A 22,443-nucleotide genomic window follows, 5' to 3' on the forward strand; every position below is an offset into this window, starting at 1 on the left:
TATCACATGGAGGGTGATTATGACAGCATGTTCTTATTAGAGATGAATATTTTGTGCTCATTAAGGTTACCCCCTTGAGTGCTCAAAGATGCAAAGTGCATTGCGGTGAAGTACTATATTGTCCTGTGAGCACTTGCTGTTGGCTGGGGGGTTTTTATTCCAAATTAAGGGGCCTCTTGAAAAGACCCAGCCCTGGCAGGGTCTGTGTCAGAGCCACTGGGCAAATCAAAGAGACTGGGAGATTTCCAACTCAAACACTCCAGGCATATATCACGAGAATCAGGAGTGGTATCAAGAAGCCTTTGGTCCCCTAATGTGGGATAGCAGGTGGGAAGGGCATGGATGGACTTGGTCCCTGAAGAGCCTGCAGGTGAACCCACTTAAAGGAAATGCACTACACAAGATTCTAAACTGAAACTGTAGGGAAACAAACTCAAACTCTCCACTTTATGAAAGGGTCACTATAAAAATAATTAAAAGTGATTTCCCCAAAGTAGTATGTTTTTCTGAAGCATATAATATGTGATTGTTTTTGTTTTATTTGCTTTTTAGAAAATGATTATTACTTTTATTAGCTTACTGAAAAATTACACATATGCAAATTACAATTTACAATGTTACATACAAAAAAAGATTACATAAACTATTGAAAGATATTTTAAGAAAAATACAACAACCCAACCCCACCCTTTCCCTCATATTTTTATTTTATTTATTTATTTATTTTTAAGATTTTATTTATTTATTAGAGAGAGAGAGAGAGACAGAGAGAGGGAACACAAGCAGGGGGAGTGGGAGAGGGAGAAGCAGGCTTCCCGCTGAGCAGGGAGCCTGATGCGCTGAGCAGGGAGCCTGATGCGGGGCTTGATCCCAGGACCCCGGGATCATGACCTGAGCCGAAGGCAGACGCTTAAGGACTGAGCCACCCAGGCGCTCCTCCCTCATATTTTTAAATCTAAGGCATGGCAGAGAAGCAAGTTAAAAGTTCGGGTTGGTTTGTTGGTTTATCAGGGTTTTTGATGACCAGGTGATGGATAATTCTAAATGACCAGGAGTTGACAGGATGTTTAGATTTGCATCATGTCCGAGGGCTCAGGGCCCATACACTCCTAGGCTAGTTAATCTATGGTTTTTGCAATATCTATCTTTAAAAAATAAGGATACTTAAAAATCACAATACGATTGTTACATCTAAAAAAATTTAACAGTTCCTTAAAAGCATCACTTATCAAGTCAGAGTTCAGATCTCATGTCTCTAGTTGTCTTATAGTTTTTTTCTGCATTTGGTTTGTTATTTGTTTTTTGCTTTTTATGTTTCATTTGTTTGAAACAGGATCCAAAGAAGGTTACCGATAGTATTAATTGCATCCTTGTGGTATCATTTACCATATTCACCTATCCCCTATGTTTCTTATTAGACACTAGTTAGATCTAAAAGCTCATTTAAATTCAGATTTGGATTTTTGACAAGACTGTGTCATGGGTGTATTGTGTTCTTTTATCAGGAGGCCCATATGTCTATGTCTCTTCCTCTTTTTGTGGTGGTAGCAACTGTTGACTATCATAGCTTAAATCCATTATTTTATTGAGAATCGCAAAATGGTGATAATTCTATCATTTCATTCCCATGTTTAATCTAGATTCCTTCTATAGTTTCATTAACTATTTAGTTACCTAGGGTATGACTGCTTTGACCAAAATTCCATTTGCTTCTCTTTCTTTTGGTGATATACTTTGGATTTGTGTAGATATAGAAATCTTCACGGGTTTTCAGTAAGTTGCTGGAGTATAGAGATATTTAGTGAATAGGTGGTCCCTTCCACACACTCAGACATTCATATATTTTCCTTAGAGATAATGCATCTTAACCCCGTTAAAACTTTACTTACCATTTCCACCTTTGAGGTGGTAGAGATTACTTCTCTGACTTGTGTTAGAGTTGCCTTTATGCCTATGTCCCCTATTAGACATAGGCAACTTGAGGGCAAGGTTCTGATTCTTAATTTTTTTAATCCTCCACACCCAATACAATGCTTAACACATAGTAAGAGTTTGATAAATATATGTTCTCTGAAAGAATAAATGAATGGTGAAGCCTTGGGGACAGCTATTGGGGGTGATCAGCAGTATGGTTTGGTAGAAAGTACAGGAGTCTAGGACTCAGTTGGACTTGGGCTCAAGTCAAAAGTCTTCTACTTTTTGTTCTTGGTCAAAATGCTCCCAGTTTCTGCTCTATAAAAGTAGCACCTGCCCTGGCACTCTCACAAGGTTATTGTCAGGATTAGCAATTCAGTAGGGAGCTGTGGTTAAAGGCAAGGACTTGGCAGCTGCAGATCAGTGTGACAGGTGCCCACTATTTACCCTCTATGAGCCTGTGAAGTTGCCTGTAAAATGAGAATAACAATAACTACCTCTCAGGATTCTGGTAAACATTAATGTATGTTAGGTAAACCTTCACTAAAAGGTCTGTGTTATTTTTATGTGACATTGCTTTGGTAAATTAGAGATGGTATGCAGAATGATTATCATTAAAAGTAATGTTTTCCATGACTTGTATATTCTCCAATTTTGAAACTGTCTTTCTCCTCAAAATGCTTTAAGAGTGATTAAAAGATGGAGTTGTTGGTTTAGTGTTCACCATCTGAGGCTTGTTATTGTCAGAAGGCCAGTCTGGTTTGACTTGTTTTCCCTGGTTCTGGCACTGGCTGAGGGCTGGCTAGGAGAAAAACCCTGGATGAAAGACATCCTGGCAGTGAGAACATTAACACGTGCTCTTGAGCCAGGAGGTAGGTGTTAATGTCTCTAGCTGGATTCCTAGTCGCAGAGATATTTAACACCTTCCTAGGATCCAGGAACCAGGCATCCTCTCTTTAAACCTAACTTGGCAGGTAAAAGGGAGAGAGAGCTTTTCCAGTTGAGCTGTTGAGAAAGTACAGAAAGCTCTGTATCACAAAAACAGAAGCCAGTTATCAGAGGATGAAGCCTTAATGGAGAAGGGGTCTTCTCTAATTGGATTGTTTGGAGAGGGACTCTGGTTGACTTTCCCCAACAAACCTCACCAGTGTGGGCCAGTGGGGATTTTAGGAAAGTAGCGGTTCTAGGACAGGGTAAGGATGTGTGACATTCAGGACAGGTTGGAGGTCCACATCTGGATGCAGCCTGAAGTATGATACTGTGACAAGCATTGTTGTTTGAGTGATTCTGCTTCCCAGAGGACCAAGAGTTCCTTTCTAGGGGACAAGGTATAAATGCAGGAACTCAGTGGAACCAATTCCTCAGGAGAAAGAATGGGAAGTAGAGTGCCTCAACCAAGTTGCCCTTTGAAGGTTAACTAGTTTGGGGTCAATTTGGAGAATGCTATGGATGTCTTAGCTGCAAAGTTCATGGTGGAAGTCAGACAACTCCAAGAACTAATAAAAAGTCCTTCTTTATCAGGGTTTGACTGACAGCAGTGGTGAATTTTGACTTAGACTGAGCTTAAAATGTACTTATTTTCTCTCCAAAGCTAAGACCCATTTGCACAACAAGCAAAAAGACAAGGTAAACAACTTCTGTTTAGACTTTCCAAGGTCTTTTTCCCTGGATGACATCTCAAAAACTCTATGACACCACCTCACCCTGGAGTGAACCCAAACACTGGGGATCCTTTCAACATCCAAAAAGGGTCACTTCTTTGAAATGTGATGACTCCCTAGAATGACTTTCTCATTTAAATTACATGGATATCAGAGGAGTCCAAGCCAGGAGGTGAAGCAGAGCAAACTCACACTCTTTGACTACAAAAGAAAATGCATATTTTTGATGAGCCTGCACCGGCTGCCTTCTCAGGCTTAGAATGATGTTTTCTTCCCCTTTTGCCTACAAGGAATATTGTAAGTAGGCATAAACAAATGCCTTCATTATTTATTTATCCTAGTCGTGCTGCACTAAATCATTCTAGGTGGGAAATTTGCTATTTTGTTTGGCTGGCAACTGCTCAAGCTAATAGGCTATGAGAGTCTCCTTTGTGGTTGGCACTTGGATTTATTCTAGTACAAATGAACACCCATTGGACTGAAAGTTGTTACAAAAACTAGCAGCATAAGATTGGGTTAAAAACTCCCATCACTCTGACCTCTGGCACCTTGTAGCCCAGGATGTATTGTGAATTTAAGGATAATCACCTCTCCACTTGGGCTGTGCTCAAGTATGCCACAGAGTCCTGAATGAATGCCTATCTTAGAAATCAGACTAATAGGGACTCTTTCCAAGTTTTCTTCAGAGTGATTATCCCTATTATTGAAGAAATGGTAAGCAATAGCAGGTTTTTCAAATGAAAACTCTGGTTTGGTTGATTGTTAAATACTGTGTTTTGTGCCATACTGAGCAGAGTCTTTGAGCACTATGTCTCCACATTCATTTCATGAAACTCCCAGAGACTAGGCTGGAGATCCAGCGGGGGTGGACATATAGACATCTACCCCCCACACCAGCAACCATTTGACTGTCCTGCTTCTGTCAATGACATCACCGTTGTCCTAATTACCTAAGCCTATGAACACTTATTCCTGAAAATTCATCTTTTGCTGTTCCTCTCAAACATGGCTAGTCCTTTTCACTTCCCTCAACATCACCCTAATACAGGCTCACAAACCCAAATGACCATACACATTCCAAGTCCTCTTTCTGCCACCACAAGTCTTCATATTTATTTATTTATGTAGGTTGGGCACTATGCTCCATATTTTACATGGGTCATTTTATTTAATGCAAACAACCATGCTTATAAGAGGTAAGTACTCTTTTTCTGCCAGTTTTCAGGTGCCTTGCTTGTGGTCACATGGCAAAAAGGGCTGGGATTTGAATCTAAATGTGGTAGACTAATTGCATTTATGGCCCAAATTCTTCACTCCTTTCTGTATCCTTGTCTTTTTCCACATGCCTTTTTAATCCTCCTATCAAGAGGTAGAGTCCATCTTCCTAAGCCTTGAGGCTTAGCTCAGCCATGTGACTTGCTTTGGCCAATGGGATGATAATAGATGTGATATAAGCAGAAGTTTGCACATTTTTGTTTGTACTCTTGTCCTCTGCCATGGCCATGAGGAAAAACATGTCCATGTTGGCCTGCTGGAGGGTGAAAGACCCATTGATAAGATCCAGGTCACCCCAGTTAGCCTAGCCTTGGTCATCTTAGATCAGATTATAGCTAACCAAGACAGCAGAGCTGCCCAGCTGCCTAAGCTCCAAAATCCATTACACAATAACTTTTAATCAAGTCATCTTCTTGTTAAAAACCAGCCTACCAACCAGTTAGTCAACCTATCTATTCCTCTTCAATAACTACATACTGCCTAAAAGATAAAATACAGACTTCTGACTTCCAGCCTGTAAGAAGCTTGGAAGTCATCACTGTCCAGACAACAAATAAAAAGCTGAACAAGCAAACAGTAACTCTTCTTAGATCTGTCAGAGAAGTGATGTTATAGGGCAAACCACTGCCCCCCAAATCAAAAAGACAAGGAGATACAGAGAATCACAATTTACCTGAACAGAAATTCATAAGCAGAAACCTCTATAGAAACCAGTGCTGTGGTAGAAAACCTTGAACTATAATTGACAAATTGCTAAAAGCTCAGTGTGGATAGGTCTGTGTGTTAAAAACTACCGGAGTCAGGGGGATCTTCACACTCTTTCGAGTTTTACCTCTTGGAACTCTACCAAGTTCTCATAGAGAAGACTGGAGAAAAATAAAAATTCCCTTTGTGCTTCTGGTGGTCGGGGGGAAGGGGAGTGGCCATATTGAAATATGCCAGAGCATTCTATTCTTCTTAACAAGACCTGCCCTTAGAGAACCTATTTTACTAGAGCCTGATCTACTGGGGTTTTGACAGAGTCTAACCAGCGGAGGGGAAGGGAAATACCCAACTCCTACCCCCTCCAGTCATTCTATCCCACCTCAGACTGAGGAGAAAACCAAGCAGCATTTGTGACATTCATAGCCAAGGGGCACAGGCTCACTAAAAGACTGAGACCTAATCATAGGACTATAAAACACTCCTCCTACCCCCCACCTTATCACAACATCATTAATGGCCTATTTACCGCAGTTCCTCTTACCAAGTATATCATGTTTGGATTTCAACAAAGAATTACAAGGCATACTAAAGGGGGGAAAAAAAACCCCACAGTTTGAAGAAACACAGCAACCATTAGAATGAGACTGAGATACGCCTGGGATGTTGGAATTATCAAACTGTGAGTTTAAGACACCTATGATTAATATGCTGAGGACCATAGTGGAAAAAAGTAGACAACATGTAAGAACATATGGATAATTTAAGCAAAGAGATAAAAATTCTAAGAAAGAATGTAAAAAAGAAATGCTAGAGATCAAAAACACTGTGACAAAAATGAAGACTGTCTTTGATGGGCTTGTTAGTAGACTAAATATGGCTGAGGAAAGAATCTCTGAGCTTGAGGATATGCCAATAGAAACTTCCAAAACTGAAAAGCAAAGAAAAAAGACTGAGGGAAAAAAAAGAGGAACAGATTATCCAAGAACTGTGGCAAAACTACAAAAGGCAAAATGAGAATACTAGAAGGAGAAGACAGAGAATAGAAACAGAAGAAATATTTCAAACAATGACTAACAATGTCCTCAAATTAATGTTGGACATCAAACTATAGATCTAGGAAGCTCAGAGAACACCAGTCAGGATAAATGTAAAAGAAAAACTATACTTAGGCATAGCATATTCAAATTGCAGAAAATCAAAGATAAAGAAAAAATCTTGAAAGAAAAAAAATAAAAAAAAGAAAAACCAGAGGGGAAAAAACTACCCATAGAAAAGTAAAGACAAGAATTACCTCTGACTTCTCCCTTAAAAACCATGTAAGCAAGAAGAGATTGGAGGGTTGAGAGAAAAAAAAAAACACCAATCTAGAGTTCCGTGCCTATGAAATTATCCTTCAAAAGGAAAGGAAGAATAAAGACTTTCTCAGACACATACTGAGGGAATTTGTTGCCAGTAGACCTATCTTGATAAAATGTTAAAAGAAGTTCTTCAGAGACAAGGAAATTCATATAGGTAAAAAACTTGGATCTGCATAAAGAAAGGAAGAGTGTTAGAGAAGAAATAAGTGAAGGTAAATAAAAACTTTTATTTTTCTTATTCTTAATTGATCTAACAAACAATAGTTTGTTCAAAATAATAACAATAATATATTCCATTATGTTTGCTTGTGTGTATATATACTTGTGTATAAGTGAACATTGACTGACAGCAATGATAAAAGAGGCAAGAGTGAGGAATTGGGAATATATTGCATTAAAAATTACTTGCACTACCCAGGAAGCAGTAGAGTGTTATTTGAAAATAGACCCAGATTAGTTGTAAATATATATTACAAACTCCAGGCAACTACTAAAAAAGTAAAAAAGAAAAAAAAAGTTTACATGAGAAAATGGAATCATATGAAATGTTCAATTAAAACCACAAAAGGCAAAAAAAAAACCCCTGAAAGACAAAAAATATTAACAAAAAACAGGGGCAATGAATAGAAAAGAGTAACAAATATGGTAGCTATTAATCCAGCTATACCAATAATCACTTTAAATATCACTGGTCTAAATACATCTATTAAAAGACAAAGATTGTCAAAGTGGATCAAAACACAAGATCCAAATATATGCTGTCTACAAAAATGCACTTTAAAGGTTGATTGATTGATTGATTGATTTGACACAGAGAGAGCACAAGTAGGGGAAGCAGCAGGCAGTGGGAGAGCAGGGCTCAATCCCAGGGCCCTGGGATCATGACCTGAGCTGAAGGCAGCTCCTTAACGATTGGGCCACCCAGGTGCCCCAAGAAATGCACTTTAAATATAAGGAAACTTAAAGTTTAAAAGTAAAGGGATGGAGAAAGATCTACCATGCTAATACTAATCAAAATAGCTGTAGTGGCTATATTAATTTCAGGTGGAGCAAACTTCAGAGCAAGGAAAATTAGATAAATTATTTAAAAAGGGACATTACATAATGATAAAGGTGTCATACTTAAAGAAGACATCACAATCCTTAATGTGAGTCCCTCACAATAGAGCATCAAAATATATGAGGCAAAAATGGAGAGGACTGCAAGGAAAAAGAAACGAATCCACTATTATAATTGGAGACGTCAACATTCCTCTATTAGAAATGGACAGGGCACCTGGGTGGCTCAGTTGGTTAAGCGACTGCCTTCGGCTCAGGTCCTGATCCTGGAGTCCCAGGATCGAGTCTCACATCGGGCTCCTTGCTCAGCAGGGAGTCTGCTTCTCCCTCTGATCCTCTTCCCTCTCGTGCTCTCTATCTCTCATTCTCTCTCTCTCAAATAAATAAATAAAATATTTAAAAAAAAAGAAAAAGAAAGAAATGGACAGATCCAGGGGCACCTGAGTGGCTCAGTAGATTAAGCATCCAACTCTTGATTTTGGCTTAGGTCATGATCTCAGGGTCATAAGATTGAGCCCTGCTTTGGGCTCCGTGCTAGGCATGGAGCCTGCTTTGGATTCTCTCTCCTTCTCCCCCGGCCCCTATTTGGACACACACGTGTGTACTCTCTCTCTCTAGAAAAAGGAAAAAAAATGGACAGATCCAGCAAGCATAAAATCAATAAGAATATAGTTGAACTCAATAGCACAGTCAACTAGATATGATGGACATCTATGGACTACTTCATCCAACAACAGCAGAATACACATTCTTCTCAAGATCACATGGAACATACACCAAAATAGACTAGACTTAGGGCCATAAAACATACTTCAAAAAATTTAAAAGACTATAAATCATACAATGTATGCTCTCAGACTAAAATGGAATTAAACTAGAAATCAAAAACAGAAAAAAATAGCTGAAAATCCCAAAATTCTTAGAGATTAATGCACTTTTGAATAACACATGGGTCAAAGTAGAAATCTCAAAGGAAATTTAAAAATACTGTAAACCAAATGAAAATGAAAATATAGGTTATCGAAATTTGTGGGAAGCAGTGAAAACAGTGTGAAGAGAGAAAATTATAGCACTGAATGCATATATTAGAAAAGAAGAAAAATCTAAAATCAATAATCTAAGCTTCCACCTTAGAACACTAGAAAAAGAAGAGTAAATTAAATCCAAGGTAAGCAGAAGAAAAGAAATAGTAAAAACTAGATCAGAAATCAATGAAATTGAAAACAGGAAATGAGTAGAGAAAAATCAATGAAACCCAAAGCTGGTTGTTTTTTTGAAAAGATGAAAATCGATAAGCCTTAGCCAGACTAAGTAGGAAAAAACGAAGACACAAATTACTGATATCAGAAATGAAAGTAGAGACCTCATTACATATCCTATGGACATTAAAAGGATAATAAAGGAATACTATGAACAACTCTATGCCCACAAAAATCTGTAACCTAGATGAAATAGACCAGTTCCTTAAAATATGCAATCTGCCAAAACTCACACAAGATGATATAAACAATCTGGATTGCATATATCTGTTAAGGAAATTGAATTAATAATTAATAACCTTCCAAAACAGAAAGCATGGGGCCCAGATGAGTTCATTAGTGAATTCTACCAAACCTTAAAAAAAAATTATACCAGTTCTCTACAATCTCTTCCAGAAAATAGAAGCAGAAGGGATATTTCCAAACTCATTCTAAGAGACCAGCATTATCCTAATACCAAAACCAGAAAAAGACATTATAGGAAAATGACAGACCAACATCTCTTGTGAGTATAGATACAAAAATCCCCAGTGATCAAGCTCTATTACAAAGCTGTAATCATCAAGACAGTATGGTACTAGCACAAAAACAGACACATAGATCAATGGAACAGAATAGAAAATTCAGAAATGGACCCTCAACTCTATGGTCAACTAATCTTCAACAAAGCAGGAAAGAATATCCAATGAAAAAAGGACAGTCTCTTCAATAAATGGTGTTGGGAAAATTGGACAGTGACGTGCAGAAAAATGAAACTGGGCCATTTCCTACACCATACACAAAAATAGTTTCAAAATAGATGAGAGACCTAAATGTGAGAGAGGAATCCATCAGAATTCTAGAGAAGACAGGCAACAACCTCTTCGACCTCGGCCACAGGAATTTCTTGCTAGACATGTCGCCAAAGGCGAGGGAAACAAAGGCAAAAACGAACTATTGGGACTTCATCAAGATAAAAAGCTTCAGCACAGCAAAGGAAACAGTTGACAAAACCAAAAGACAATGGATAGAATGGGAGAAGATATTTGCAAATGACATACCGGATAAAGGGCTTGTACCCAGAATCTATAAAGAACTTACCAAACTCAACACCCAAAGAACAAATAATCCAAGAAATGGGCAGAAGACATGAACAGACATTTCTCCAAAGAAGACATGCAAATGGCCAACAGACACATGAAAAAATACTCCACATCTCTTGGCATCAGGGTAATACAAATCAAAACCACAATGAGATTCCACCTCACACTGGTCAGAATGGCTAACAAGTCAAGAAACAACAGATGTTGGCGAGGATGCAGAGAAAGGGAAACCCTCCTACACTGTTGGTGGGAATGCAAGCTGGTGCAGCCACTCTGGAAAACAGTATGGAGGTTCCTCAAAAAGTTGAAAATAGAGCTACCCTACAACCCAGCAATTGCACTACTGGGTATTTACCCCAGAGATACAAATGTAGTGATCCAAAGGGACACCTGCACCCCAATGTTTAGAGCAGCAGTGTCCACAATAGCCAAACTACGGAAAGAGCCCAGATGTCCATTGAGAGATGAATAGATAAAGAAGATGTGTGTGTGTGTGTGTGTGTGTGTGTGTGTGTGTGTATATATATACACACACACACACACATATATATATACACACATATATACATATATACACACACAATGGAATATTATGCAGCCATCAAAAAAATGAAATCTTGCCATTTGCAATGACATGGATGGAACTAGAGGATTTTATGCTAAGTGAAATAAGTCAGTCAGAGAAAGACAATTATCATATGATCTCACTGATATGTGGAATTTAAAAAACAAAACAGAGGATCACAGGGGAAGAGAGGAAAAAATAAAACAAGACGAAACCAGAGAAGGAGACAAACCGTAAGAGACTCTTAATCATAGGAAACAAACAGGGTTTCTGGAGGGGAGAGGGGTGGAGGGATGGGGTAACTGGGTAATGGACATTAAGGAGAGCATGTGATGTAATGAGCACTGGGTATTATATAAAACTGATGAATCACAGGCCTGTACCTCTAAAACCAATAATACATTATATGTTAATTAATTGAATTTAAATAAAAAAAGTTTAAAAAAATCCTCAGTGAAATGATAACAAATTGAATCCAACCATGTATAAAAATAATTTTGCACCAGGACCAAGTGGAACTTATTCCAGGTGTGCAAGGCCAATTCAACATTACAAGATCAGTATAATCCTAACACATCAATAGGCTAAAGAAGAAAAATTACATTATCAGATGAATAGATGCAGAGAAAATATGTGACAAAATTCAACATTCTTTTATGGTAAAAAAAACTTTCAGAAAACTAGGAATAAAGGGGAATATCCTCAACTGGATAAATAACACAAAAAAACCTAAATCTAACATCATAATTAGTGGTGAGAAACTTGAAGGTTTTGTGTGAAGATCAGGAATAAGACTAGGATGTCCCTCGTCATCACTCATTTTCACCATAGTACTGGAAATCTTAGCTAATGAAATAAAACAAGAAAAGGAAATAAAAGATATAGATTGGGAAAGAAGAAATAAAACTGTCTTTGTTCACAGAAAATATTATGATCTATATAGAAATTACAAAATAGGCGTGCCTTGGTGTCTCGGTTGGTTAAGTGTCAGACTCTTGATTTTGGCTCAGGTCATGATCCCAGGGTCCTGGGATTGAGTCCTGCATCAGGCTCCTTGCTCAGTGGGATGTCTGCTTCTCCCTCTGCCTGCCGCAGCCTCTGCTTGTGCTTGCTCTCTCTCTCTCTCTGACAAATTAATAAATAATTTTTTAAGTTATAAAAACAAATAAAAATAAGTTTATCTAAAAGGGAAAAATAAACCAATTAACTAACAACAACAAAAAAAACCCACACAGATAAAATACGGATCTTTAGCCTTAACAAAGTGACCCTGTACCTTTGAAACCTTCGTTTCTCAATTTTCCATCACACATTTCTGCTCTAGCCAAAGCAGCCTATTCAAGGTTCCCCAAATAAATCTGTCCTTTCCCACTATTATCCCAGCTCACAATATCTTCTCTCCCTCTCTCAAGGTCCTACACCTTCCTAATTTGTCCTCTCTAGAAGTGATGTCTCCAGCCTCTGAAGTCCCCTGTATTTGTGCCAATCATCTGGCTCTTAGCATTGGCTACCCCGTGGTATTAGATAGAGCATATGGTTTTTATATATGTGTATTAGCTCTCTGGTATGCACATACTTTTAGGACAAGGACCTTGCCTTATGATTTGTGGCATCTCCCTCAGACCTGCTTGTATTTAAGAATTAAATCAAAGCATCAAAACCTGCATTAAAATTTCATTAATGATAAGTGACGACAAAACCTGCACACTGGGAGATGCATCTCTTAGTCCCTCAGTGTCACAGTGTCACCAGTGGAAGTCATTCCAAAGCAGCATTCAGAGTCACCTTCTGATCTTCAAGGAGCTGGACTCCTGGGAATTATTATTCCTGCCTTGGTGGTGAAGGTCTCAGGCCCCTCAGTGTTAGGGAGTGACTTTAGTCTGGAAAACCTTACATGGCTGTTACCAGAAAGGCCAGGCCTCTCTACACTCAGCTTTAGGAAGAGTGAAAATGGACCCACTTCCAAGGTAGTGATTGGAGAGCCTTTTCCTGGGCAGGAAGCTGTCAGCTCTGTCATCTCTCTTATTCCCTCAGAGCACTAGTGCATTGATTCTCAACTGGGTATAATGGAGAATGTCCAAATTTGATGGTGGTGGTGGGAGAGGGTATCACGAAAGCTTCTCAGTTGGCCCCATGTCCCACTTCCCCACTCAGCCCAACCATGCCCACACTGATTGAGAACCGCCATTCTAATAGTTAGATGTTTAGTACAAGGGTACATCTCTCCTCCTAACTATGTATATTCTAGCGGGGAAATCAGATTCTTTTTAGTGTACCCTAAGTATACAGACATTTCAGGTAAAAAATACTTTACCTTTACCCCAAATTATCTGAGCCATGATTTCAGTCTGATCATTTTGTTATAACTGTTCCAACCTTAAAGTATTCAACCTTAGAGGATTCCACAGCTCCGCCTTGTTCTGTAGAGAAGTCTGTGTGTCCATAAAAATACACACATTTCTTTGTCTGTCCATGTGAGTGTGAATAATTATATGGGATTTTGATAGCATGTGTACTATATGTATTGTGCATGCAGGTACATGCATAACATACTAATTGAATTGTTCTAAAAAACACAAATATTTTGCAGGACTACAGAAACACACACTAAATATCTAAATCTACAAACTGCTGACAAACAGCACCTTTTCTAACAAAAGAGAGCAGTTTAATAACAGTGTTAGAAAGCTGGCAATATGTTTGTTAAAATCTTTAATTAGGGACAGGCTTCCCAGAGGCCTCTGAAGGCAAAAGGTGTAAATGGAGAAACTGTCCCAGCCTGCATGCTCCATGGTGGCTCTGTTCCGAGCACAGATGGGCTGGTGAGGAAACTGTGAATGGACAAATGATAACAGACTATTCTGTCATTCCAACATCAGCTCATTAGCAATCTGTCAGAGATTTAATATGGATACTGGTGAAAATGCAGAAATCACATGATCGTCACACGAGTGTACACGTGTACGTGTACTGAAAGGCCATTGTAAATTGATTGGCATAATGGCTATTAATAAAATGATAATGTCATGGGAAGTACATTGGATGCATTGTGCTCTTGTTGGAAAATGATGATTTTGTGTGCTCTTCGGCCATCACAGGAAGCTGAGATAACAATAGTTTTATGATGGAAATCATTAATAAATAAACAGCTAGACCAGCATGGTGGGATATGTGAGGGATATGATACCATACAGGTTTCCAAAGAATGAAGTGACATGGGCGCCTGGGTGGCTCAGTCGTTAAGTGTCTGCCTTCGGCTCAGGTCGTGATCTCAGGGTCCTGGGATTGAGTCCCACATCCGGCTCCCTGCTCAGCGGGAAGCCTCCCTCTCCCTCTCCCACTCCCCCTGCTTGTGTTCCTGCTCTTGCTGTGTCTCTCTGTCAAATAAATAAATAAAATCTTAAAAAAAAAAAAAAAAAAGAATGAACAGTTACATTTCTCAGTTCTTAAAAATACTCTGTCAACAACATTAAATTCCCTTGGTTCACAAACCTGGTTTCCAAACGATGTTAAACTTGCTAGTTAGTGAGTTCAAATATTGCCTTTGAAAATATATTTTAAAAGGAAAAGAAAATACATTTGTTTACATTGTATATACACAACAGGCTAAATCTGATGGATAATCAATGTTTGGTCTTTGAAGGAAGAAAGAGAATGAATATTTATAGAGCACCTATTATATGTCAAGTACTTTACATTTGTGATCTTAATTTAATTTTCACAACAACCTAATGAGATATTTTCCCCATTTTACAGGCATAGAAGTAACTAAAAAACAAATATGTGTCTGAGCCCCAGCAAGATTATGTGACTTCATAAAGATAGTATGGCTGGTAAGTGGCTATGATTCTATTGAACTCAGTTAAATATGGTTCCAAAGCTCATCTTTTTTCCACTGCATTATACTGCCTCTCACAGTGTCTGTCATGTACTCCAGGGAGTAACCTTTTAGGATCATTATTACTTCCTATGGACAGGCTCAAGGGCCCCAGAGATTCAGCTGGGCAAAACTTAGATAAAGCCATTCAGTGTTAATGGCACAAATGGACACTGACTTATTTGAAATATATACTTTTAAATTTCTTTTAGGGGGATATTTGTGCTTTAATATTGGGACATTTTTGCACACAACATAAGGAGTTAGACTAATGATTTATAAAATTTAGCCAAAAAACTCTGCAAGAGGGCATATACTATATGATACTAGTTATATAAAGCTCAAAAACAGGTCAAACCAATTAAAACTGTTAGAAATGAGAATGGTAGCTATATTTGGGGAGAATACTGGCTGTAACCTGGTGCCAGGGGATATCTGGAGTTGGGGTATTTTCTGTTCTTGATTTGGATGCTAATTTATACCAGCATGCTGAGTTAGTAAGCTTGTGATTTGAATACTTTCTTTTATGTATATCATACTCAATAACATTTACCCCCCCAAAATGGAAGACAACCTTTTTCCCTTATAATGATTGAAATTGGATGCCTACCTGTTTTCCATATTTTGTGACCTTGGGCAAAATTGTTCTTTACATGAAGCTTACAGTTGGAAATCTCTTTCTGGATGGGGTTGGGAGATTATAAGTAGGGGAATGTGTGCCTGCCTTTGTTCCCATGAGTGAGTGTATGTATACTTTCTTAAGTGCACTCATATCTCGGAAATGGATAAATACCTATATTCTTTCTTATTTGCATTTCTCAAACTTTAGGAAAACTCGGAAACAGAATGCCAGTCAAATGTGAATTTTATACAAGTGGAACTTGGGGATGGAGCTGTCTTGTTTGGTGATTCTTTGTTGGCAGCAATCTCCCTATGCAAATGGCAGTGGCAGGCACCCTCCCCTCTCAGGAACCAAGATGTTAAATCCACTCTTACCATGTGTCTTTGCCCCATCCCTCCTCAACTTTTCTCATTGCCAGGCTCAATGGAAGAGCCAAGGGGTTGTTTGAAGAGGATTTATGCATCCCACAGACACCTGAGAAGCTGATTCTAAGGGCCCTTGGACAGACTTACCCTGTTCACCCATGCCTCAGATGTCCTTCCTGCCTTGGGACATATACCTGTCTTCGTGACCCACTGTTTTTATCAACAAGATAACTACAAATAAGGTAGATTATTGAAATGCTGCATGGCATAGCCTCTGCCAAGATGAAGAGTTCACTTTTAGAACTTTATCTTAAGAAAATCATCAGACGAAAGATAAGTATTTGCAAAGCCGTTTACTTCCTAAGGTGTGGTTTGAGAATTAGTAACATCAGTATCACTTGCAGTGCTTGATAAAATGCATATCCCTGGGTCTTATGCCTTTCTTATTGACGTAGAATCTCTAGATGTAGAGCACAGCCATCCATGTATTTAAAATACCTCAGATGATTCTTAGTCACATTGAAGTTTGATATACAGGGATGTGTTTTCAATGTAACTTAAAAGAGGAAGAAAAGGAAGGGATTTAATAACATTTTTGTTGCCAAATATGTGTGTAGGTGATGCCAGAGTATCAGCAGTGCTTATCTCTGGATGATAGCCTTATTTTTCATTGCTTTCCTCCATATTTTCTGATTTTTTTTTTTGCAATGTATCACTTTTATATTCTAATAACTCAGTAAAGTTATTTTAAAAAAAGAAAGTATTTGATATTTGATTTCCTGGACAGGTTCCCCAAGTGTACTCTCCCAGTGAACTTCATAGCTGGCTAATTCAGAAGATAGCCCTGGCTGTCTGACCCTCTTAAGGTATGAAATATTTAGAAGAATCCCTCTGTTGGTCCATAGACCAGTCAATATTGCCACTGGAGTAGAATCTTCTGAACACAGCTGTGGCTTTATGGCTACTGTTTTCTTATATCACAAAGATTTTTATTCATTAGAACTCGTGCTTTTTGTGGAGGATAAGAATGGTGAGGAGGGCTGAGAAATGCATTTTCTGATTTTGGGAAGTGAATCTGGTGCTTGAAGAAAGACGATCTGACTCTTGTTTACAGAAGATTTGCAGTAACAGAAAAGAGTACTACAGAAAGTAGTTGCATTCTGCTTTTTATGCTCTCACTCAGCCTCTTGCCCCTAAAAGTGTCCTTTTCTTCTCTTCCTCCCCCCCTCCCCCTCCCCCTCCTTCTCCGGCAGCTTGTTCTTATACTGAAAGAGAAGCAAAAATGGGATCCACTGAAAGTCTGGTATTTTGCCACTCAGACTACAGTCTTGAGAATGCATTTTTCTTAATCCAATTCTGTTTTAAATGTTGTCAGGATGTACCATAATTGGTTGTGGTAAATGGCACTGGAACCACATTGCTACTCACTCTGGAAATGATATGAGCTCAGCATGCTGCTGATCAAATGCACTTCTGCATTAAAACTATTACAAGCAGAATATGCTCCGATGGGATTCTTTCCTCCTAATAGTTTTCCAGGGTTGATGCTGAAAGGGTTCTGTCAATCAAGTCTGAAAATCAGCTCAGCACCCTGACTCGGGTTAATAAAATGTAGCTGCCAGGCTCTCAGCTCAGAGGCCACTGTTCCTTGGTTCCGACATTATCAAGCCACAGTAAAAATGCCTCATTATAATTGATACTCACTGGTAATACACTTTTTTTTTAATGCAAAGAATATCTCCAAAAAGAGTCTCTGCCTTACACACAGTCTGCTAAAAAAGAGACCCATATCAAAGAAAGAGGGCTAAGAGGAAGTAAGACAGGCAAATGCATTTTCACAAGTACCCTGGAGACAGACTTGGGGCAGATTCTGGCTTTCTTGGGTGGCTTGGAGTCAAGATAATGCACCAAGAATCAATACAGAAGTAGGGATACAGCCCAGAATACATGGTTGTGAAGGGGGCTCTGATAGCATTGTCACCAATAATGGGAAGATAAGAATTCCAAATGAAAAAATTATTTGAGTAAGGAACACAAGATGTCACAATGCAGAAAGGCTGTGACAACTGATACGCCAGTTAAAGGGGGAAAAAAGCTTCTTGAACCACTAAGGCACTGCCTGGCTGTGGAGTCCCCGCATCACCGAGTCTCAGTTCTTCCCAGACTAAGACTTAGGATTCTGGGTCTCTTCAAACAGAAATATTATTCTTCTGGTTTCCTGGACAGAGGCACCCACACTAAAACAATCCATGTTAGAAGGACATTAGGGAGGTCAAAGTGCTGGAGAAAACCTTGCTGGATTTCAAACGAATTCTACTTTCTAGAAAGTTTCTGCTGGCTGCCCCTGAGGAGGAAGATGAAATAAACAAACAAAGCCCGGGGTGAGGGGCAGCTATTTCCAGCCTGGAATTCTCAGCATGGTGGAATACCGGGGAAGGTGTACAACAAAGTAGGAAACTGAGGAAGGAACATTACTAATTATACTTCAATACTGTTTATGTGAGGGTCTCTATTCAGAGGCAACTGGGATGATTTCACAGGAAGAGAGAAGAAAACAGTTTTTCATGGGTGGTAGAGCTATTGTTAGTGAAGTTTTAATGAGGCACTCTGGGCATGGTCTTCTTGGCACTTGGCACCAAAATGGCTCTGGAGGCTGTGGGGTCACATGACATTAACATGAGGGAACGCTTGACTTCATTCTGTTTGCTTCATGTTCCTCTCCAAACATTAATTGCCTGAGTTTCCCTGTTCAAGTGAAAAGAATAAGCATATGCAAATTTTTCACTTGATTGTTGTATTACACTGGCCTGTATTTCTTCCAGATGCATTTCTGTTCAGGTTGTATATTCTAGCACATTCCCCCACCCCCCCACCCCGACCAAGTACAGGTGAGGAGCAGAGGCTCCTGCACTCCCTGTAGGCTGAATTATGACTGGTGTCATAATTGGGGACTTGTGCTGTGCCTTGTACTAAGCTCTTTATAAGTCTTATCTCTACCTGATCCCCACATAACCCTGTGAAGTTGGTAATGTTCATTTTATTCCCAATTTACAGAAGATTGAGTAAGAGGAAGGTTGAGTAACTTACTCAAAATCATCCAGCTAGTAAGTGGATTCTAACCTGGCCTGTCTGTCTACAAAGCTCCACTGCAGTGCTCTCTACCTTCTGGGATGATGATGCTCCATGCTTGAGCCGCTCCTGATGTGAATTTTTAGTGTCCTATATTTGGTAGGAAAGGATGCTCTGTTTCTATCCCTGGAGCAAGTCCTGGGTTACTCTTGGAACCAGACCTGCTTTGAGAAAGCGTTGCCACTGGAGAGGAGACAGCCTGCTAAGGAAAGAGCTCTAGCTTTAAGGTCAGAGTGATCTGGCTTTCAATCTTGGCTCTTACACTTGCTAGCTGTGTGGCCTAGGCCAGGTAACTTAACCTCCCTGAACTTCAGCTACCCAGCATTCTACTTTACATAGAAAAAGCCAAAACATTATTAGTGGTATAAAACCTCTAGATTATATTCAGGTTCTGTGCTTCTGGAAGGTGACACATCTAGGGGGTGGGAAGCGAGAATACGAAGGGGATAAAGGATCTAAGGAAGAAAGAGAGGAGTGAAACAGAGACGTGAGCATTGCTTCTTCTCATTTCAGTTTTTTATGACTTGTAAAAATAATCCTTTCACGTTAGTAGAAAGTGAGTCTCAGTGTAGGAGTGACATCCTCAGTTGGAAACTAACATTGGTGGCTACTGGAGAGAGATGATCATCTGTAAGTCTTACAACAGCCCAGTATGGTAAGATGAGTAGCCCACCAGTACAGTTGAGGAGACTAAGCAAAGTTGAGTAACTTGCCCAATATCACACAGCTACTGAGTGGGATTTAAAACCTAGGACCCTCTAGCACCAAATGCTGTTCTCTTCCCACGACACTCTTCTGGACCCATGCAACACTGAGTTGTAGATGTGTTGCGGGTAACTTGGACCCACTTCTCTTCTGCCTTCCCCAGCTTCCTGGCTGCGTGCGGGGCGCCCGCTGAGCTCTCTACCCACTGTAGTGCATAGAGCAGTGGGGCCAGAAGCAGGGCTCCCTGCAAAGTAATGCAGAAAATTTGATACTGGAAAAAGGTTGCTAAAGGTAAATCCCCTTAAAATGGGTTTCCCAAATTTCACTGTAGTTAAAAAAAAAAAAAAAAAAAGAGACTAGGACCTTATCTTGAAAGTGAAACTGAAACTAAAGCAAAATGAAATTAAAATGACCTGCTTCCCTTGGTTTCCTTTTCCTGGGCTCTGCCCACTATGGGGACACTTTACTTCAGTGGGCTCCAGGAGGAAAGCACCATGCTTTTGCCTCCACTCCTGCCACAGTGGACACTGAGTAAGTGCTGGAATCCGCTTATTCAGCGAGGCCTACAGGTCCCTGACTGGGGATGGCCACACTCCTTGGACACCAGGTCTTGACCACTGACCAGTGGTCAGTGTACTTCTCTACTTCCCTGTCTCCACTTCCTCCAGTTCGATTTTTGGTTCAGCCTTTCCCCTCGTATTATTCGGGTCACAGCTGAGAGTTCTGGTGAATCTAAAGAGAAATCTTCCTTGAACACCTTGAAACAAAAGCCTGAAGGTCCTAGAACAATTTCACACTAAAAATCTCTTTCATTCAGGGGCGCCTGGGTGGCTCAGTCAGTTAAGTGTCTGCCTTCAGCTCAGGTCATGATCCCGGGGTCCTGGGATGGAGGCCCACGTCAGGCTCCCTGCTCAGCGGGGAGTCGGCTTCTTCCTCTGCCCCCCACCACTTGTGCACACACACTCTCTCTGTCTCAAATAAATAATAAAAATATTTTTTAAAAATCCTTTTCATTCAACAAATAGATATTGCTGATTTTGCCTCAGTTTACTCATGTATAAAATATGTGATGTTAGTATTACCTACTCCGTGGGGTATTAGAAGGCCTAAGTGAGTTAAGTCATGTAAAGTGCTTAGAACAGCACTTTACACAAAGACACCCTCAGTGAGTAAAAGCCCCTGTGGCTGTTGAGTGCCAGTGCTGGGCCAGGAGCTAGGATGCAGTGGTAAATGGTACAGAGATAGTCACAGAAGCAAATATAAGAAAGAAGGAGTTTGTATCAGGCTTAGTGCCAGGCGCTGGAGTGCATAGTGGGAGGAAACCGCAGACTCACCTGGAGGGCTTGCTAAACACTAAGGCCTGAGTTCCTTTCTGGAGGTTCTTGAGGTGAATCTGTTTTCTTGCCTTTTCCAGCTTCTAGAGGTTGCCCATATTCCTTGGTTAGTATCCCCCTTTCATCTTAAAGCTAACAATGGCTGGTCAAGTCATTTTTATGATGCCATCTCTCTGGTTCTGACTTTTCTGTCTCCCCATTTAAGGATCCCTGTGATTGCATTGGGCCTACCTGGATAAACCAGAATAATTTTTGTTAAAGTCAGCTAACTAGCGATCTTAATTCCATCTGTAACCTTAATTCCCCCTTGCCTTGTAAGGTAAGATATTAACAGTTTTCAGGATTAAGCCATGTATAGCTTTGGGTAGGACCAATATTCTGCCTATCAATACACTTACTTCCAGAGTTTTTAATTTAGTAGGTCTGTGGTGGGGCCCAGTAATTTGTATTTGTAACAAGTTCTCAGATGATGCTGATGCTCCTGATTCAGGAGCACACTTTGAGAACCACTGGTGAAGAGACCTTGGTCATTCACATCTTCATCCATTCAGCAAGCTTTTTGGATCTCTAGGTATGAGCCCAATGCTGTACCAGCTGCTGGGAATAGTGCCTGCCAATTAAAAAAAAAAAAAGCCCATAATCTAGCAAAGGGGGCAAACAATTTCAGTTTGGTGTGATCTATAGTCTAATAAAGCTATGTGCAAAGTGCTAGCATTCCCAGAGAAGACAGCAACTAACAGGAGCAAGGGTGGGCTTTATTGATGAGGTGACATTTGAACTGGCCATTAAAGAATAAAGAGATTACAGGGCACCTGGGTGGCTCAGTTGGTTAAGTGACTGCCTTCAGCTTAGGTCATGATCCCAGGGTCCTGGGATCGAGCCCTGCATCACATTGGGCTCCCTGCTCAGCAGGGGGCCTGCTTCTCCCTGTCCCACTGCCGCTTCCCCTGCTTGTGCTCTCCTGCTCTCTCGTTCTGTCAAATAAATAAATAAAACCTTTTTTTAAAAAAAAAGAATAAAGAGGGGCGCCTGGGTGGCTCAGTCGGTTAAGCGGATGCCCTCAGCTCAGGTCATGATCCTGCGGTCCTGGGATCAAGCCTCACGTCCGGCTCCCTGGTCGGCGGAAAGCCTGCTTCTCCCTCTCCCTCTGCCTGCCACTCTTCCTACTTGTGCTGTCTATCTCTCTGTCAAATAAATAAATAAAATCTCAATAAATAAATAAAAGAATAAAGGGATTTCCAGGAAGTTAAGGAGGAGAAGAATATGGCAGCTATTGGGAATAGCGTATGAAAAAGAGCGTGTGTTCAAGGAATGAGAAATAATTCTATGTAGTTGGAGTGGATAATGCATGCCGTGGGAGAAGGATTAAAGTTGATAGAAAAATACCATGCCGTATTAAGGAATATAGTGGACCTGTCCAAGTTACCTGCTCAGCCGACTCTGTCTTCTTTGAGAACATTCCTCTCTACAGATCCTACTGAAGATGTGAACCTCAGGCTGGCCTGTTTTGTCCACATGACCTTACTTGACCCA

General features: G+C 40.0%; 1 long non-coding RNA gene across 6 annotated transcripts in view; it reads left to right on the plus strand.

Annotated features, from left to right (window-relative positions):
* LOC114196852 (uncharacterized) overlaps positions 1-22,443 on the plus strand; it is a 62,598-nt gene that overhangs the window by 34,480 nt on the left and 5,675 nt on the right. For all 6 annotated transcript variants that reach the window (XR_003606805.2, XR_015767968.1, XR_003606803.2 and 3 more), the window contains 3 exons: positions 14,635-14,711; positions 15,796-15,984; positions 16,530-16,608. This is a non-coding gene — a long non-coding RNA (uncharacterized LOC114196852). The remainder of the gene's footprint in view (positions 1-14,634; positions 14,712-15,795; positions 15,985-16,529; positions 16,609-22,443) is intronic.

This window comes from Eumetopias jubatus, unplaced genomic scaffold (genome assembly GCF_037043125.1).
Source record: "Eumetopias jubatus isolate StellerSeaLion01/CBP00866 unplaced genomic scaffold, mEumJub1_p1.0 scaffold_4, whole genome shotgun sequence".
Taxonomy (NCBI): domain Eukaryota; kingdom Metazoa; phylum Chordata; class Mammalia; order Carnivora; family Otariidae; genus Eumetopias; species Eumetopias jubatus.